The sequence below is a fragment of the Triticum aestivum genome, chromosome 3B (assembly GCF_018294505.1).
Source record: "Triticum aestivum cultivar Chinese Spring chromosome 3B, IWGSC CS RefSeq v2.1, whole genome shotgun sequence".
Classification (NCBI taxonomy): domain Eukaryota; kingdom Viridiplantae; phylum Streptophyta; class Magnoliopsida; order Poales; family Poaceae; genus Triticum; species Triticum aestivum.
Window position 1 is genome coordinate 62,541,022 of NC_057801.1, and position 19,194 is coordinate 62,560,215.

Genomic DNA, 19,194 nt, shown 5'->3' on the forward strand with positions numbered 1-19,194 from the left:
AAACCAAGCTAGCTGCTAGGTAGGCAACGAATGAATCATATCCAAAACTAAAGTATTTTTAAAGATGTAGTTAGATTCCGGTTGACTTAGACTAAGTTGAGTGATATTCCCCACACAATTTTTTTGAGTGATATTAGCAAGCTTTTTTTTTTCTTCAAAAAATCACCTTTTTATTTAGATTTATTTTTTCTAAATTTTAATACATGAATATATTTGTCATTTTTTCAATCAAGACTCAATTCATTCTTTTTATCTCACTAAAAACAATCCAATATTTTTTATCCCTCTAAAAAATCAATTCTTATAATAAACATCTCCTTTGTACGTTAATATAAGACATTTTTGCAGTTTAGTTCACAAAGGGCGTAGTAAATAATGTTGTTTAGTTGTTGTTTTTTTAATACGTAAAAAATTATAATCTATTTATGTGATCGTGATTTTTTTTGAAAACATGTATGTGGACCATATATTACACTATGTGATCGTGAATTTTTTGTGAAAACATGTCTGTGGATCGTATATTACATGCGCGCTCTCATTGTTGGGCATGAGACATATTTCAATGGCTCAATAAGAAAACTCATTAAAAGGTTAGGATTTAAAATAGATTTTTATAAATTATGATGCGTGCGTTGTACGTGCATGCTTACTAGTTTGGAGTAAATCAACGATGTTCGGCTGGTCTGGCGATGGAATCTTATCAGACTATAGACACAAAGCGTTTCCCAAAGAAGATCGAGGAGATCGCAGAAGCTGCTCGTACAACAGCTTTGCCATAGCAATTAATGCTATTAATTTAATAGTGCAATGCAATGCTCTTCAGTACTATGTTTTCTGAACTTGATTAGTGCAATGCGATGTGCACTAATCAAAGGCAATGTGGATAGTGGTTGTCTGCACCTGCTCAGCAATGATATGCAATGTGGATTGTAGAGGTGTGCTCTGCTTGCTCTGTAGCTAGCCCCAAAGCTGTGCCTGCTTGATTGATTTTTCAAAGTTTACTGTACTGGTTTGGTTTGTGAACTACTTCATCCGTCCCAAAATAAAGTGTCGTTGATATCTGTAACATGAACGTAAAAAAAAAGTATCTGTGACATGTCTCTTTTTTTAAGGGAAAATAGAGTTTTATTCCATATTCAGAGAGTTACAGTCGAGAGTCAAAAGATTCTCAATACATGGTGGTCCAAGGTGCATCCCACTAGTAGAAAAAGGGTCAAACGTGAAGCACATTAGTGCCGGTTTGTATTAGAGCCGGCACAAATGTATACATTAGTGCCGGTTCCAACGGCTAGCCGGGCCGCTCTCATTAGTACCGGTTCGTGGCTAACCTTTAGCACCGGTTCGTGCCACGAACCGGTACTAATGAGGGTGGTGGCAAGATGTTGTCAGTCTGGGCCCCCTCCAGCACCTTTAGTACCGGTTCGTGCCACGAACCGGTACTATAGGTCCTCCTGCATATAAACCCTTCGTCCAGCTCGCTCTGTTCTTCCCCCTTTCCCCTCCCCTCTCCTCTCTATTCTTCCTCTTCTCCCCTCGAGCTCATCACACATTTTGCCCAAAATTTGTCAAGATTTGAAGGCCCCCATCCATTCAAGTGATCACAAAGGTTAGCAACTTTGTCCTTTCATGTCTCATTGCTAGATTAGCTCTTGCAATGCTTTATATAGTTATTAATTTATGAGTTTAGTAATTTGGGAGGAAATATATATATGTGCTAGTATTTGATTTATATGCAATTTGAGGTCAAAATAACACTTAGTTTGCATATGTAGGTGTGGTTTACTTAGTGCCTTCTAAATCTCCGTTGTAACCACCGTCGATCGCCCGCACCGTCCCGTCGCCGGCACCACCTTGTGGTGAGCCTCTTGTTCATGAAATTTTATATAAAAAATTGATGTTTGTGTGATTTGGATATATAGTTACTCGTATAATAATTATCTTACCCGTACGTTGTTTTTTATACATAGTGCCATGGTTTTGATATCCGTCCCCGTCGGCCCTCGTCCTTGTTATGATTCGGATGTGGTATATTCTCTTTTAAAACTATTTTTTACATTTCGTGTTTATGACAAATTATGCCCATCAAGTTGACATAGATATTTTTATCTAGGAGGTATGTGAACCAGAAATTCCAACCGACCCTATTGTCGAGAGGTTAAATTTAGTTGAAAGAGAAAACGAGTACTTGAAAGAAAAATTGAAAAGAATTGAGGGGGAGAAGATGGAATTGGAGTTGCATGTTGCTGATGTCGTCGATGATCACAAGATCAAGATGGAGAAAATGCGCTTGAAGATTAGAAAGATTAGAAAATATGCCATCGATAGTGAGGCTTGGTATCATTATGCTGTTGGATCAATTGTTACCTTAGTTGCGATCTTGATCGCATTTGTTGTTGCATTTAAATGCTTTAGCTAGAGAGTTATTTGTTTGTTGCATTTAAGTGTTGTATGAACTTTATGTATGAATTTGTATTAATTTGGTCTATTCGGTGTTGTGTAATGAAGATGAGCCGGCAATGGATGTAAGATGACCGATGCTCTCCCCAGTTCGTTGAGGGCGTGCATACTTTTCTGCTTGCGGCTGAGGCAAACAAGCGGGCGGATGGTTTTATGCCTTGTCCATGTGCTGGCTGTAAGAGTGGTTGCAATTACTCTACGTCGAGAACCATTCACGTCCACCTGTTTGAGTCCGGTTTCATGCCCCACTATAATGTTTGGACCAAGCACGGAGAAAGAGGGGTTATGATGGAAAACAATGAAGAAGAAGAGGACGACGACAACTATCCTGGCCATGGGTTCCCTGAATACGATGATACAACAATGGGGGAAGAAGCTGAGCCGGTAATGCGGGAAGAATCTGAAGAAGAGGCATCAGATGAGCCCGTTGATGATCTAGGTCAGGCCATTGCCGATGCAAAGAGAAACTGCGCAAGTGATTTGGAGAAGAAGAAGTTGCAGCGCATGTTAGAGGATCACACAAAATTGTTGTACCCGAATTGCATAGGTGACAAGAAAAAGCTGGGCACCACACTGGAATTGCTGCAATGGAAGGCAGAGAATGGTGTATCTGACAAGGGATTTGGAAAGTTGCTGGTAATGACAAAGGATATGCTTCCAAAGGACAACGAATTGCCCGAGAGTACGTACGAAGCAAAGAAGGCTGTCTGCCCTCTGGGGTTAGAGGTGTAGAAGATACATGCATGCCCTAATGATTGCATCCTCTACCACGGTGAGTACGAGGATTTGAACGCTTGCCCGGTATGTGGTGCATTGCGCTATAAGATCAGCCACGATGAGCATGGTGATGTCGAGGGCGAGCGCCCTAGGAAGAAGATTCCTGCCAAGGTGATGTGGTATTCTCCTATAATACCACGGTTGAAACGTTTGTTCCAAAACAAAGAGCATGCCAAGGCGATGCGATGGCACAGAGAAGACCGTAAGAAAGATAGAAAGTTGAGAGTACCCGCTGACGGGTCGCAGTGGAGAAAAATCAAAAGAAAGTACGGGAAGGAGTTTGCAGATGACGCAAGGAGCGTATGGTTTGGTCTAAGCACAGATGGCATTAATCCTTTTGGGGAGCAGAGCAGCAACCATAGCACCTGGCCTGTGACTCTATGTTTGTATAACCTTCCTCCTTGGTTGTGCATGAAGCGGAAGTTCATTATGATGCCAGTGCTCATCCAAGGCCCTAAGCAACCCGGCAACGACATTGATGTGTACCTAAGGCCATTAGTTGAAGAACTCTTACAACTGTGGAATGGAACAGGTGTACGTGCGTGGGATGAGCACATGGGGGAAGAATTTGACCTAAAGGCGTTGCTGTTCGTGACCATCAATGATTGGCCAGCTCTCAGTAACCTATCAGGACAGACAAACAAGGGATACCGCGGATGCACGCACTGTTTGGATGATACCGACAGTATATATTTGAATAGTTGTAAGAAGAATGTGTACCTGGGACATCGTCGATTTCTTCCGAGCAGGCATCCCGTAAGAAAGAAAGGCAAGCATTTCAAAGGTGAGGCGGATCACCGGACGAAGCCTCGCCACCGTACTGGTGCTAATGTACATGATATGGTCAAGGATTTGAAGGTGATATTTGGAAAGGGTCCTGGCGGACAACCTGTTCCGAAGGACGCGCACCCATGTGGAAGAAGAAATCTATATTTTGGGACCTGCCATATTGGAAAGACCTAGAGGTCCGCTCCGCAATCGACGTGATGCACGTGATGAAGAATCTTTGCGTGACCCTGCTTGGCTTCTTGGGCGTGTATGGGAAGACAAAAGATACACCTGAGGCACGGGAGGACCAGCAACGTATGCACGGAGAAGACGGCATACATCAGGGTCATGCAAGCTACGCTCTTACCAAAGAAGAGAAGGAAATCTTCTTTGAATGCCTGCTCAGTATTAAGGCACCGTCTGGCTTCTCGTCGAATATAAAGGGAATAATAAACATGGTAGAGAAAAAGTTCCAGGACCTAAAGTCTCATGACTGCCACGTGATTATGACGCAACTGCTTCCGGTTGCATTGAGGGGGCTTCTACCGGAAAACATTTGATTAGCCATTGTGAAGCTATGTGCATTTCTCAATGCAATCTCTCAGAAGGTAATCGATCCAGAAATCATACCAAGGTTACAGAATGATTTGGTGTAATGTCTTGTCAGTTTTGAGTTGGTGTTCCCACCATCCTTCTTCAACATCATGACGCACGTCCTAGTTCACCTATGCGAAGAGATTAACGTTTTGGGTCCTGTATTTCTACACAATATGTTCCCCTTTGAGAGGTTCATGGGAGCCTTAAAGAAATATGTTCATAATCGTGCTAGGCCAGAAGGAAGCATCTCCAAGGGCCATCAAAATGAGGAGGTCATTGAGTTTTGTATTGACTTTATTCCTGACCTTAAGCCGATTGGTCTTCCTGAATCGCGACATAAGGGCAGACTGGATGGAAAAGGCACGCTAGGAGGGGAACAAATAATATGTATGGACGGACATTCTCTCACTGAAGCACACTACACAGTTCTACAGAATTCCGCCTTGGTGGCTCCGTATATGGATGAACACAAGAATTTGCTACGCTCCAAACACCCGGAGCGGTCTGATGACTGGATTACACGTGAACAAACCAGGAGTTTCGCCAGCTGGTTGCAGACACGTACCATGCATGACACCTCTATTGAAGATGACCTGTACTTGCTGTCCCAGTTACCATCTTCGAATATAATGACTTTCAAAGGGTACGAGATAAATGGTAATACATTTTACATGATCGCCCAAGATAAGAAGAGCACCAACCAAAACAGTGATGTCCGCTTTGATGCAGAAACCAAGATGGGAAAGGAAACATATTATGGTTATATACAGGACATATGGGAACTTGACTATCGACATGGTTTAAAGGTCCCTTTGTTTCGGTGCAAATGGGTCAATATGACACGAGGCGGGGTAACGGAAGACCCGCAGTATGGAATGACAACTATGGATCTCAACAATCTTGCGTATGCAGACGAACCATTCGTCCTAGCCAATGACGTGGCACAGGTTTTCTATGTGAAGGACATGTCTACCAAGCCAAGAAAAAGAAAAGATAAGGAAGCGAATGCATCGTACGATGAGCCAAAGCGGCACATAGTTCTTTCTGGGAAGAGAAACATCGTGGGAGTGGATGACAAGACAGACAAGTCAGAAGATTATGAAAAGTTTGATGAAATTGCTCCATTCACAGTGAATATTGACCCGAGCATCCCGTTAAATGATGAAGATTTCCCATGGTTACGGCGGAAAGGGACACACGCGAAGAAAAAGTTTCACACCCAAAGATCTGGGATGTGATCGGCTTCACTATCATCACTTTCTTCTGTGTTTCACACCCAGAGGGGAATCTCTGTAATAATTAGGGTAGTTATGTGTTTTGGCATTTGAAACGCGAAGAAATTTTATGTGCAAACAAATTCTTTCATGCCTTTACTGATTTTTAAAGTTAAGTTATTCACAAACTAGTGATTCACACTAATTTCAAATAATTCAAAATTTAAACTATTTAAATTTGAAAACTACGGGCACTAACATAAAGTTTGTACCTAAAGAGGCTGTGTCAGCCTCCGGTCAGGCTATGGCCCCACCATCACCATTTAGTGCCGGTTCGTACCACGAACCGGTACTAATGAGGTTGTGTCAGGTAAGGCTGGGGCCCCACGAGCACCTTTAGTACCGGTTCATGGATGAACCAGCCGTAAGCTTTTTTTAGTCCCACATCGCGAAGTGAGAGGGACTAGGAGCAGTTTATAAGCCCTGAGTGCAGAGACGATGAAGAAGAGGCTCAATGCTCACGTTGCTTAGCTTCAAGCCTTCAGGAATACGGTAGACTGCACGGAGCTATGCGCAGTGCAGTTTACACTATTCCGAAAGGCTTGAAGCAAATTAACGAGCATTGCACCTCTTTTTTATTTTTAATAACTTATTACAACTCCGGACTTCTTCTGTTATGGCAAAAACTAATTGCACGTCGACATTTCCTTTTTTTTAAGTTATAACTCCAGACTTTGACCATCAAGTTTTGCAGAAAAAATAGCAGAAAAGAAGAAAAACTATAGCTGAAAAGAAAAAACTATATAAAAAATATTCACACTAATTTCAAATAATTCAAAATTTAAACTATTCAAATTTGAAAACTACGGGCACTAACAGAAAGTTTGTAATTTTTTGTACCTAAAGAAAAAATATTCACAAAGAAACTCTAAATACACAAAAAAACAACACAAAAATAAATAAAAGCAGAAAAAAAACCCGCCTACTAGGCCAGAGCGGCCTGCATACGACTAGAAACCCAACCTGTTTTTAGGCCAGGATGCAGGCCCGCAAAGGCCAAGTGGGCCCACAGGGCAGCAAAGAACACGTAGGCCCAGTAGGCCTGCTTTGGAGAGGAGCTCGAGAGAGCGACCGCACGGGGGTTTATAAACCAGTGCGGTCGGCCCCCGGCTAGCGAGGTGGGACTAAACTTGCCGCACCGCACCTGCGCCAGCGCACCCCCTTTAGTACTGGGTCGTGGCACAAACCGGTACTAAAGGGGGGGCCTTTAGTACCGGTTTGTGCCACCACCCGGTACTAAAGGGGGTCGCTTCCCGCCGCTTGGCCTGGCCAAAACAGGCCTTTAGTACCGGTTGGTGGCTCCAACCGGTACTAAAGGTGCCTTCTATATATACAACAGCTACGAAAATTTCAGTTTCCCTCTCTGTTTGTTCCTCTGTTTCCGTCTCCATCGCCGTCGCCGCCGCCCTCGATCGTCTCCGTCACCGCTCGTCTCCGTCGCCGCCCCCGTCCCCGTCACCGCCCTCGTCTCCGTCGCCGCCCCGGGCCCGTCCCCGTCGCGCCGTCCCCGTCCCCGCCGTCGCCGCCCCGGCCGTCGCCTCGCCGTCGCCGTCGCCCGCTGTGAGCTCTCCCCCTCTAACCCCTCTCCCTCGCCCCCGGCGGCCACCATGGGCGCCGCCCCTCCCCGAGCCCATACACACACACAAGCATGCATGAACACACACACACACACACACGTACATATGTATTTTGTATGTTTAATTAGTTTAGATTATTTAGTGTTTAATTAGTATATACATATTTTGTATGTTTAATTAGTTTAGATTATTTAGATTATTATTTTTTCACTATTATATATGTATGAATGCATGTTAGATGGATATAATTAGTGTTTAATTAGTATGGAAATTTTTTATATAATGTTGTTTTTCAGTTTTTTAATGGATGTATAGAAGTTGTGTTTTCTGTTTTTAGTGTTAGATGCTTAATTAGTATGAAATAGTATATAGATTTTTGACATATGCAATGATAGCATAATTAGTGTTATATTGAAATGTTAGAAATTTTAGTTATCAAAATCCAATCATTAAAAAATGTTACTTTTTGCGGGCATATAGCTAGTATTTGTTCTCGATGATGCCCGGCCCGCATCCTCGCCGTCGACCCGTCCACGACGACGTCCAGCCGACCCATGTCCGGGACTGGGCTCCGCCGGGCTGGCACTGGGAGGTGCTGCCTGGAGGGGCACGCCGCTTGATGAGGAACCCGGCCCCGGGTCCCGTCGTCGACCCTGATCTCGTTTGGTGGCGTTCGCGTGGGTCTGTAGTATTCGATCTTTAATTAGCTACCTAGCCAGTGGTGTACTATTCAATATTATATATTATTTGAGACGATGTATTCAAGATTATATCTATTATTCTAGACGATGTATTCGAGATTATATATATTATTCGAGACGATGTAATTTGAATACTAAATTGTTTTATATTTCTTTTGAATTAGTTAAATAAAAGCTATGGCAGACAATACCGACAGAGAGGGAGAACAGACCATGTTCGATATGATACGCGGGCCAGATGATGATCAGAATAAAGAAGATTATGACGGCTCCGAATATCTAAACAACACCGGAGAGGGTGATATGATATTCGATCACGACGACCGAATTGATGAAGTCATGAACTACGGTTATGACGATGACGAAGAACATGTTGATCCTGAAACAACAAAGACCGGCGAGGTATATATATTTATATAAGCAGGTATCTGGTGATCATCACATGTTTTAAATGACTTGCAGATATATTAACGAATTGATCTTTGTTCTTTCAGCCATCCGGATTGAGCAAATCTTCAAGCAAAAGGACAAAACGGGGCCCGAACAAAAAGTTGAAGGAGGGCGTAAAGTACAATATCAAGGCAGTCAAACCTAATGGCGAACCATTAGCGCCTAAGAAGATTGCGGACAAGTTCGTTCGTCAGTGCGGAGTTCTTGTGAAGGACCAACTCCCGATCTCCCTTCAAGAATGGAGAGAGCCAGCAAAAGACAAAAGACAAAAAGACAAGAGGACGCTGCTCCACGTCCAGATGTTACTTTTGTCTACAAGAATCAAAAAGATCTGCTTTGGGATACTCTCATGGAACATTTCACCCTACCAGATCATTTCACAGAAGCAGATGTGCAGAAAGTCAAGGACGCTGCTCTTAGGAAGATGGCGGTTGCATTCAAGAACCACAAGAATCATGAATGGGACAAGTACGTCAAGGGAGGAAGGAAGACTCCAGTATTCGAGGGAACACTAGAGAACCAACGTGCTCATTGGGACGATTTTTCGTGAAATTCAAGGATTCGGAATTAACTAAGGAACGGTCGAGAATAAACAAGAAGAATGCCGAAAAAAGGATAAGTTCCATAAGCTGGGGCCAGGTGGCTATGCGGTGGCAATGCCTAAGTGGGATAAGTCTGAGAAAGAGATGGAGGATGCAGGTGTCACTCCGGTTACTAAGAGCTGACCCCCAGGTGCAGGACTTGGTTCTATGCGCATGGGGGGGAGTTGGACCCGAAGACAGGCAATGTTTCGACGAAGGCAAGTCTGAAGGGAGCCGACGATGTGATACTTGTTGCAATAGAAGAGGCACGATCGGGGGTGTTCCAGCCCAACAGAGAGAACGACGAGCTTACGCGTGCCCTGGGAAATCCTGAACACCCGGGAAGAACACGAGGCATGGGCGCTATTCCGTGGTATGAGGGGTTTTCAGACTGGAACAACGACTACAGAAGCCGTGCGAGAAAGAAGATTGCGGAGGAGAAGAAGAGGAAGATGCAGGAGGAGCAGAGGAAGCGGGACTATGAACGCCTTCAAGGCCTAGAAGCAAGTCAAGCGGAATTGGCAGTCAAATTCCAGCGGCAGCAGGAGCAGATCGACTCACTTACCCAGCAAAGGGGGTCTCAGCAGCTGCAGCAGCTAGCGGATGATCCAGCATTGGATAGCACCGGCCCATCCATGCCAAGAAGCGGCGTGGGTTCGGCCGCCCAGGACGACGCAATGCTGGGTAGATACCCCGTGGATGACATCACGGAGAACACTAACTGTGAGCTACACGTCAAAATGAAGAACATATCCATGAAGGTGGCGGACGCCGTTGCTTTTACAAATCCCCCGAGGCAACCTTCCATTGCAACCCGATTCCAGCGGGCTATGCTCGTGTCTTGGTTGATGAGGTGGTGGACCCACCATATTCGGAGCTACAACTTGACATTCCTGGAGGTGACGGCGAGCGCTTTCTCGGAGAGGCCAAACATCGTATCATCCTATGGAAAAAGGATTGCATCATCTTTCGAAGGCCACCGACACCGCGTCAGCTGACTCCTCGTCGAAGTCCGCCACCGAGTCAGCAGTCTCCCGCTCCTGCAAGTTCACCAAGTCCGGCAAAGTTTCAGGCCACTCCTCCTCCAAGTCCGGCAAAGTGTCAGGCCACTCCTCCTCCTCCAAGTCCGCCACAGCGTCAGACGTCCACTCCTCCTCCAAGTCCGGCACAACCTCAGGCCACTCCTCCTCGTCCAACTCAGCCCCGTCAGCCGTCTCCGCCGCCTCAACAATCACAGAAGAGACACCCCGCAGCTATGGTGCGTAGCGGTACGAGTCGAGGTAGTACAGGAAGTACAGGCGGAGGCAAGCGATATAAATATGGTCCAAGCCTCACGCCTCTTCCGCAGAGGGCTTATGACAGGTCCGAGGAGGAAATCGCAGCCATATCGAAGGCCGAGGTGGAAGCCCATTTTGCACCGAAACCGCCATCGCCGCCAAGGGAGAAAGTGCCTGAGGAAACGATTGACCACTTCATTTGTATGGCTCAACCATCAGCTCCCAAGCCTGTTGACACAGACTATGAGCGCCACATCAGGAAGTTAAATCGAGCACGTCTACAAAAGGAGGCGAGCACGTCTACATCGGGATCGAGCAAACAAGAAGCAGCTGACAAAAAATGCGGGAAAACCATTCCCCAGCTGGGAGAACAGGCGGCGCAATCGATCCCCTCGCTTGTTGTGCCAACAACACGTGACAGTACGCGCGCCCAATATTATTGTGGGCAAATAGTGCACGTTTCCGAGGTGGGCAATGTGGTAATAACGGAGGAGCATATAATGCAGGCTGAAGTTCTCAACATCACTGTTGGACAACTCCTCGAGATCGAGCCCATGCCTGTGCTTAGAGAGGATGAAATAAAACGGAAATATGTCCGGGGCCAACCTTTGGTCGCGCCAGACAAGGTCAAGAACCTCCCAACGAGAATGTATGAATTGCATCAATGGTACATGAACATTACCAACATTTCAGATCGATTTTTCCTCATGGTGAATGTCAAGGAGGAGCATTACTTCCATGAGAAAGCTCTGTCCGTTGAGTATTCTGAACTGTTTCAGTTATACAATCAAGACGGACTCGACAAATCTATCGTTAGTTGCTATTGTCTGTAAGTGATTTCTTTCTGTAATTTAAGTCTCAATCTAGTTGTAGTGATCCTTTTGATCAATCATTACCTGTAATTATCCTCACTATATTCTTTTCTGTGGTATTATGCAAGATGAAGATGTATGAAATGAGAAAAGGTGGACGCTTTGGCATTGGGTTCATTGACCCAAACACCATTAATGAATACACATGGCGGATAAATGCACATCATCAAAAGGACGTAGAGGACAACATGCTACAGTTCTTGAAGCGCCTCAAATACAATGAAGATATACTACTTCCTTACAACTTCCAGTGAGTCACACTGTCTTGTACTACAAATTCTCTGTTTTTGCCTACTAGCTAGCTACATGTTTTTGCTTACATATGCCCGCTTAATTAAGACATGCAAACGTGTGTGCATGCAGATTTCACTGGGTCTTGTGTATCATTAAAGTTGACGATGGAACAGTTCAAATACTGGACTCACTACTCAAAGCAAAAACTGACTATAACATCTTGTTTGGGATAGTCAACAGGTAATTTAATTCAATCATTATTAACTATATATCTCGGCCTATTTAGTTCGTCATTTCATGATATGAACTATTTAATAACCCCTTTATTCATTTTCTTTGTCGACGGGGCAGGGCTTGGGCAAGGTTCATCAAGGTCACGGAAGGCGAATAGAAACCAAAGCTTAAATGGTTTCGATCCAAGATAAGTAATTAAGTAGTACTAGCTAGCTAGCTAGCTGCCATCTCTTTAATTATCATGCTTGATTAATTATTATCTGATCAAATTCCATTCTCGTAAAGGCCCTGAAGCAGGCGCAGGGGACTGATCTGTGTGAATTCTGCGTTTGCGAGAATATTCGCATGATGGCGTCCGAAAGGAGCAGATCTCAAAGACAGGAATGGGTACGCTTGTCAGAACACTATTCACAATTTTTACATCATTATCGATATCTAGTCACACAAACTAATATATATGCATATTGATCTCCTTCTTAACAGTTCAAAGAGGTGCGGGAGAAGCTCCTAGAAACGGAGCGCATAGAAGCACTTCAAGAGGAAATAGCGGGATTTTTGCTCGACTAGGTCATAAATCCGAAGGGAGAATACTATTACCCGCTACCGCCCCCATGAAAACATCTTCCAATTGTCATCGTGCTCCGAAGGCACCAATTAGGCTAATGCCACTGGCTCCGAAGGCAACATGCATATGTAGGAGAAATTGTATATAGCTATACATGTGTGTATGTGTGAATTAATTAATATGGTGGTTTGTGAGACATTGATGATATATATATATATATGCATGATTGGTTCTACTAGAAATTCTATATATATGCATAACGTGTACAATGTGTAGCATCGTAAAATACCACCAAATGAAAAAGAATTAAAATGGAAACACAAAATTAAATGAAAAAGAAATCATAAAACTAAAAAACCCCAAACCTTATAGTACCGGTTGGTCTTACCAACCGGTACTAAAGGGCTCCAGGCCCCCGGAGCTGGCTCGTGCCACGTGGTTGCCCTTTAGCACCGGTTCATGCTGAACCGGTACTAAAGGTGGGGATTTAGTGACCACACTTTAGTGCCGGTTATGGAACCGGCACTAAAGGGCCTTACGAACCGGTGCTATTGCCCGGTTCTGCACTAGTGTCCACACAGCTGTGGTACATTCTATACGACTATAATTTGCCAAGCGATCGGCAACTCTATTTTGATCCCTACACTAGTAGAAAAGGGGGAAATGGTCCTGGCCAGGTCAGCCCATTAGTCCCGGTTCAATCCAGAACCAGGACCAATGGTGGCATTGGACCCGGTTCATTAGCCCCGGGGGGCGGCCGGGCCACATGGGCTATTGGTCCCGGTTCGTCTGGACCAATTGGTTCCGGTTGGTGGGACGAACCGGGACCAATATGCCTCGCTCCTGGGCCACCACCATTGGTCCCGGTTGGTGGCTCGAACCGGGACCAAAGGCTTCCCTTTAGTCCCGGTTCATACCACCAACCGGGACTAAAGTGTTGGTCCTCGTTGCGGCCAGAGTTCAGTCCCACCTTGCCAATCGAAGGGGGCTCACATCGGTTTATAAGCCCCTCCCTCTCTGCCTTATTAAGCCGCTCTCAAAGTGAAAATAGATGCCCTTATACAGGAAATTTGACCTAAATTCATATTGAATTTCTCTAAAGTTAGTAGAAATTTATTATGAATTTAGGTCTAATTTTCTCTATAAGCGCATCTATACTCATTTCTGAGTAGTTTTTTATATAGTTTTTTTCTTTTTATTTCTGAGTTGTAATAAGTCATTAAAAATAAGCATATATTCTCATTTTTTAGTTATGTTTATCACAACTATTTTTTCTTCTATTTATTTCTGAATTGTAATAAGTCATTAAAAATAAGCATCTATGCTCATTTTTTAGTTAAGTTAATCACAACTATTTTTTCTTTTTTTATTTCTGAGTTGTAATAAGTCATTAAAAATAAGCATATATTCTCATTTTTTTAGTTAAGTTAATCACAACTATTTTTTCTTCTATTTATTTCTGAATTGTAATAAGTCATTAAAAATAAGCATCTATGCTCATTTTTTAGTTAAGTTAATCACAACTATTTTTTCTTCTTTTTATTTCTGAGTTGTAATAAGTCATTAAAAATAAGCATCTATTCTCCTTTTTTTAGTTAAGTTAATCACAACTATTTCTTCTTCTTTTTATTTCTGAATTGTAATAAGTCATTAAAAATAAGCATCTATGCTCATTTTTTAGTTAAGTTAATCACAGCTATTTTTTTCTTTTTATTTCTGAGTTGTAATAAGTCATTAAAAATAAGCATCTATTCTCATTTTTTTAGTTAAGTTAATCACAACTATTTTTTCTTCTTTTATTTCTGAATTGTAATAAGTCATTAAAAATAAGCATCTATGCTCATTTTTTAGTTAAGTTAATCACAACTATTTTTTCTTCTTTTTATTTCTGAATTGTAATAAGTCATTAAAAATAAGCATCTATTCTCATTTTTTAGTACAGTTAATCACAACTATTTTTCTTCTTTTTATTTCTGAGTTGTAATAAGTCATTAAAAATAAGCATCTATTCTCGTTTTTTAGTACAGTTAATCACAACTATTTTTTCTTCTTTTTATTTCTGAGTTGTTATAAGTCATTAAAAATAAGCATCTATTCTCATTTTTTAGTACAGTTAATCACAACTATTTTTTCTTCTTTTTATTTCTGAGTTGTAATAAGTCATTAAAAATAAGCATCTATTCTCATTTTTTTAGTACAGTTAATCACAACTATTTTTTCTTCTTTTTATTTCTGAGTTGTTATAAGTCATTAAAAATAAGCATCTATTCTCATTTTTTAGTACAGTTAATCACAACTATTTTTTCTTCTTTTTATTTCTGAGTTATAATTAAAAAGAGGCGCAATGCTTGTTAATTTGCTTCAAGCCTTTCGGATAGTGTCAACTGCACTGCACATAGCTCTGCAGTCTACCGTATTCCTCAAGGCTTGAAGCTAACCAACGTGCAGGAGCATTGGGCCTCTTCGTCATCGTCTCTGCACTCAGGGCTTATAAACAGCTGCGGGTGCCTCTCGCTTGGCGAGGTGGGACTAAAAAAATAGCTGCAGGAAGAATCAACAAAAAAACAGCTGCAGAAAATAAAAAATTAGTTAGATGGGTCCATTGGTACCAGTTGGTGGCTCCAACCGGGACTAATGCCACGCTTTGGTCCCGGTTGGTGGCCCTAATCGGGACCAATGCCACTCTTTAGTCCCGGTTGGTGGCTCCAACCGGGACCAAAGGTCTTCGTTTCCCGCCCTTTGGGCTGCTGAAAAGAGGCCTTTGGTCCTGGTTGGTGGCACCAACCGGGACTAAAGGTGGCATTAGTCCCGGTTGGAGCCATCAACCGGGACCAATGCTCTTGCTATATATACAGGACTTAGCAGTTTTCGCCAAAACCCATCTCTTTCCTCTCGTCGCCGCCGCCGCCGAGCCCTGCCCCGACGCCCTGCTCCTCGTCGTCGTCGCCACCCCCGCCGTTGCCCCTGCCCCGCGCCGCCCCAATCCCGCCGTCCCCCTCGCCGCCCCGAGCCCGCCATCCTCGTCGCCCCTGCCCCACGCCGCCCCGAGCCCGTCGTGTACGCCCCTGCCCCGCGCCACCCCGAGCCCGCCGTCCTCGTTGCCCCTGCCCCGCGCCGCCCCGAGCCCGCCGTCCTCGTCGCCCCTGCCCCACGCCGCCCCGAGCCCGTCGTCGCCCCTGCCCCGCGCCGCCTCGATGCCGTCGCCGCCCCACTCCGCACCTCGCCGTCGCCTTCGCCGTAGCCGTCGCCGGCCGTACGTGAGCATTTTTTTTATTTTTGTTAGATTCTTTTTGTAGTTCATAGATTTTTTGTTAGGTTAGATGTGTAGTAATTTAGATATGTAGTTCATAGATTTTTTTGTTAGATTATGTTTTTTGTTAGATTACATGTGTAGTAATTAATTTGTTCATATTATGTTAGATTTTTTTTCTGTTAATAGATTTTATTGGTGATATTATTATTGAATATGCATGTTTGGTGATATTATTGTTAATAGATTTTGTAGATTTTTTTTGTTAGGTTAGACGTGTAGTAATTTAGATATGTAGTTCATAGATTTTTTTTGTTAGATTATATTTTTTTTGTTAGATTACATGTGTAGTAATTAATTTGTTCATATTATGTTAGATTTTTTTTGTTAGTAGATTTTTTTTCTGATATTATTATTGAATATGCATGTTTGGTGATATTATTGTTAATAGATTTTTTTAGATTCTTTTTGTAGTTCATAAATTTTTTTTGTTAGGTTAGGTGTGTAGTAATTTAGATATGTAGTTCATAGATTTTTTTTGTTAGATAAATTTTTTTTGTTAGATTACATGTGTAGTAATTAATTTGTTCATATTATGTTTGGTTTTTTTCTCTTAATAGTTTTTTTGGTGATATTATTATTGAATATGCATGTTTAGTGATATTATTGTTAATAAATTTTTTTTGGTGATATTTAGTTGTGTAATTAATTTTGTTCATAGAATTTTAATGATTTTTTTGTTCATAGTATTTAGAAAAAGGAAAAAAAATAAGAAGTAGTTTATATATAGTTGAACTATCTAGTTGATATAATAAACTAATTTATTTTACTATATATAGAAGTAGTTTGTTTTTAGTAAGTACTACTTATTTATTTATAGTAAGTGCTTAGTATAGTTGAACTAGATAGTTGATTTAATTAATGAAACTACTTTTATTTAACTATATATAGAAGTAGTTCCCGCGTCGACGTCGGCGATGCCTATCCCGCATCCTCGTCGTCGTCAACTCGGCGGCGAAGGCCTGCTTGATCAGGGCCATGTGACGGTGGCGGTCGCGTGGGCCAGTGACAGTGGTGAGGCATCCGGACACCGCGGAGGTGGTACATCACCGTGTCAGCGAGGAGGACGAGCACGTCCGTCGCTACATGGTTGCATTGGGGGGAGGTTCGACAATACCTGTCAGGTTTTTCAGGGATCTCACTGGAGCTATGTTCCTGTGATGGTTCCTTATCTTTGGGTGTCCACCGCCCGCGTCGATACCCGTCGGGAGCTACGGTTCTAGTTGTATTAGTGATAATATTCGACGATGTACGGACACCAAGAGATGATGTACTTTTGCTTATAATTATTGAATGCATGCTAATTTGAATACTATATTTTATTTTATGATTTGATTTTGCTTATTGAATGCTCATATTGGATAAGTTCTCCTTCATTCCCGTGTGCTAGACAATTTGATATAATTAATAATGCATTCGGGAATGAAAGGAGGAGCTATGTACATCGATCATCGATAGTCAACCCGTGATTAATAATAATGATCTAGTTTAATATTTGAATTATGAACGTAGGCCGGAAATGTCGTACTCATCGGACGATGAAAATCGCTCGGGGGAGTGCGACTGGTGCCACGACGACCGAGGTATCTGCGACAGGTTCATTGTGCATCTTTTTGCACACTTCTAAAACTAGTACATCATATCATTGCTAACTACGAAGTTATTACTATGTTTTTCAACAGATAATCCCGAATGATTGTGTGCCTCATCTGATGTATACACGGGGTAGCCTTCATGTTTTGAACATACAACCAGGTCGTCCTACGAATCTCAACTGTCCATACCGGGTTTCTAAAAGAAGTGGAGACATGGTAATCAAAGAATGAAAAAAATGTATGGACAATCGTAAGGAGCTTCTTGGAAGCAACATTCAGCGAAGGGCAAAAATTGGAGACAGGATGATCGCCATTCTTCATAATGGAGAGTCAGGGTCTATATTGTTTTATGCTATTTTACCTTAAGGGTGTTTAGGTCCTTCCTGATACTGATGATTATGTGCTAAGAACAATTATGTAGGGTTGGGTTCGATGACTATGAGGATCATGATCGTATGACTTATTATTAATAACGAGTAGAAGTTGTATGATGATGTATGATTAGTAGGACTTGTTATTATATATATATATGATGATGTATGATGCAAGCATGCATGAGCATTTTATATCTGCGGGTGCAATGAACATAGCAGCAGCGTTGATAAACCAAGGACGAAGGTATAAGAGAGGACACTTCTCTCTATTAGCTAGCTATAATAACAACCTAAAAATAACCCCCAAAACCCTTAAATCAGCCACTTTTGTCAAAAAAAAATTTAACTTTTGGTCCCGGTTGGAGCCACCAACCGGGACCAAAGGCCCCCTGACTGTGCTCGGCGCACAGGGCCACGTGGAGGCACATTGGTCCCGGTTCGTGTTTGAAACGGGACTAATGGGTGGAGGTATTAATAACGACCCATTAGTCCCGGTTCATGAACCGGGGCTAAAGGCCCTTACGAACCGGGACTAATGGGTGGTTTTCTACTAGTGCTAGTTAATTTCTGGGGAATAAACACCCTCTTTCTCATCAACTCCTTAATTTCAGCCACAAGATGACCATAAGCAGAACGAACTAGTCCATCCCCTGATAGACAGGATAAAGCCTCAGTTGAGTCAGATTGTACTATGACTGGAAGACCGCAATGTTGTATAGCAAGTGCCATCCCTTGCATGATTGCATGTATCTCCGCCTCGAGTGCATCGTTACAATTGAAAATAAACCGATATGCTGCAAAAACAACTGACCCATCATGTCGTCGGAGAATCATTCCTTCCGCTGCCGCACCGGATTCCTGAGAAGGGGGAACCTCCTTACCATGAGTGAAATCATTCCGTAATTGCCAAAGACGCCAGAAAAGCATAAGAACTCTGTCTCGCTCAGCTTCGTTGCAATTTAGTAGCAAGTTCGGCAGCCATTCCCTTGCCGCTATTTATAAGAAGCTGGTCATGGGGGAGCGACCAAACCTGCCTCATTGCCTCCCATAAGATACGTGCATGGTTGCATGCAACCAAAGCATGATAGCTATCCTCATCTTCAGTACCGCATAGGGGGCATGTCCCACGCGACACCAGGTGCCGGTATTGCATGCAAGCTGCTGTAGCTAAGGCACCAGTCGCCACCCGCCATGCCGTATGTTTCATGCGCAGAGGTACAGAAGACCGCCATATAAGATTACAAATGGAACTATTCCCGTCCGGGTTAACGCTGGACGCTCCACCGGCGAACATCTCATCATGTTCGGCCGTCGCCAAATAGTACGCACTCTTCACTGAGAACCGACCATTCTTCTCCGGGTGTCAGGCGAAGAAATCTTGACGTTGTCTCGGTGAGGTACGGATTTTCAGAATTTCGCGTACGTCCATCGGCCAAAAATGATCGTTCAATCATTGCACCATCCAAGCACCATTATCATCAAGAAAATCAGACACCCGGTTGAAATGACAATTCCTTTTGAGTGTGACTGGTCGGAGATTATGGCCACGGG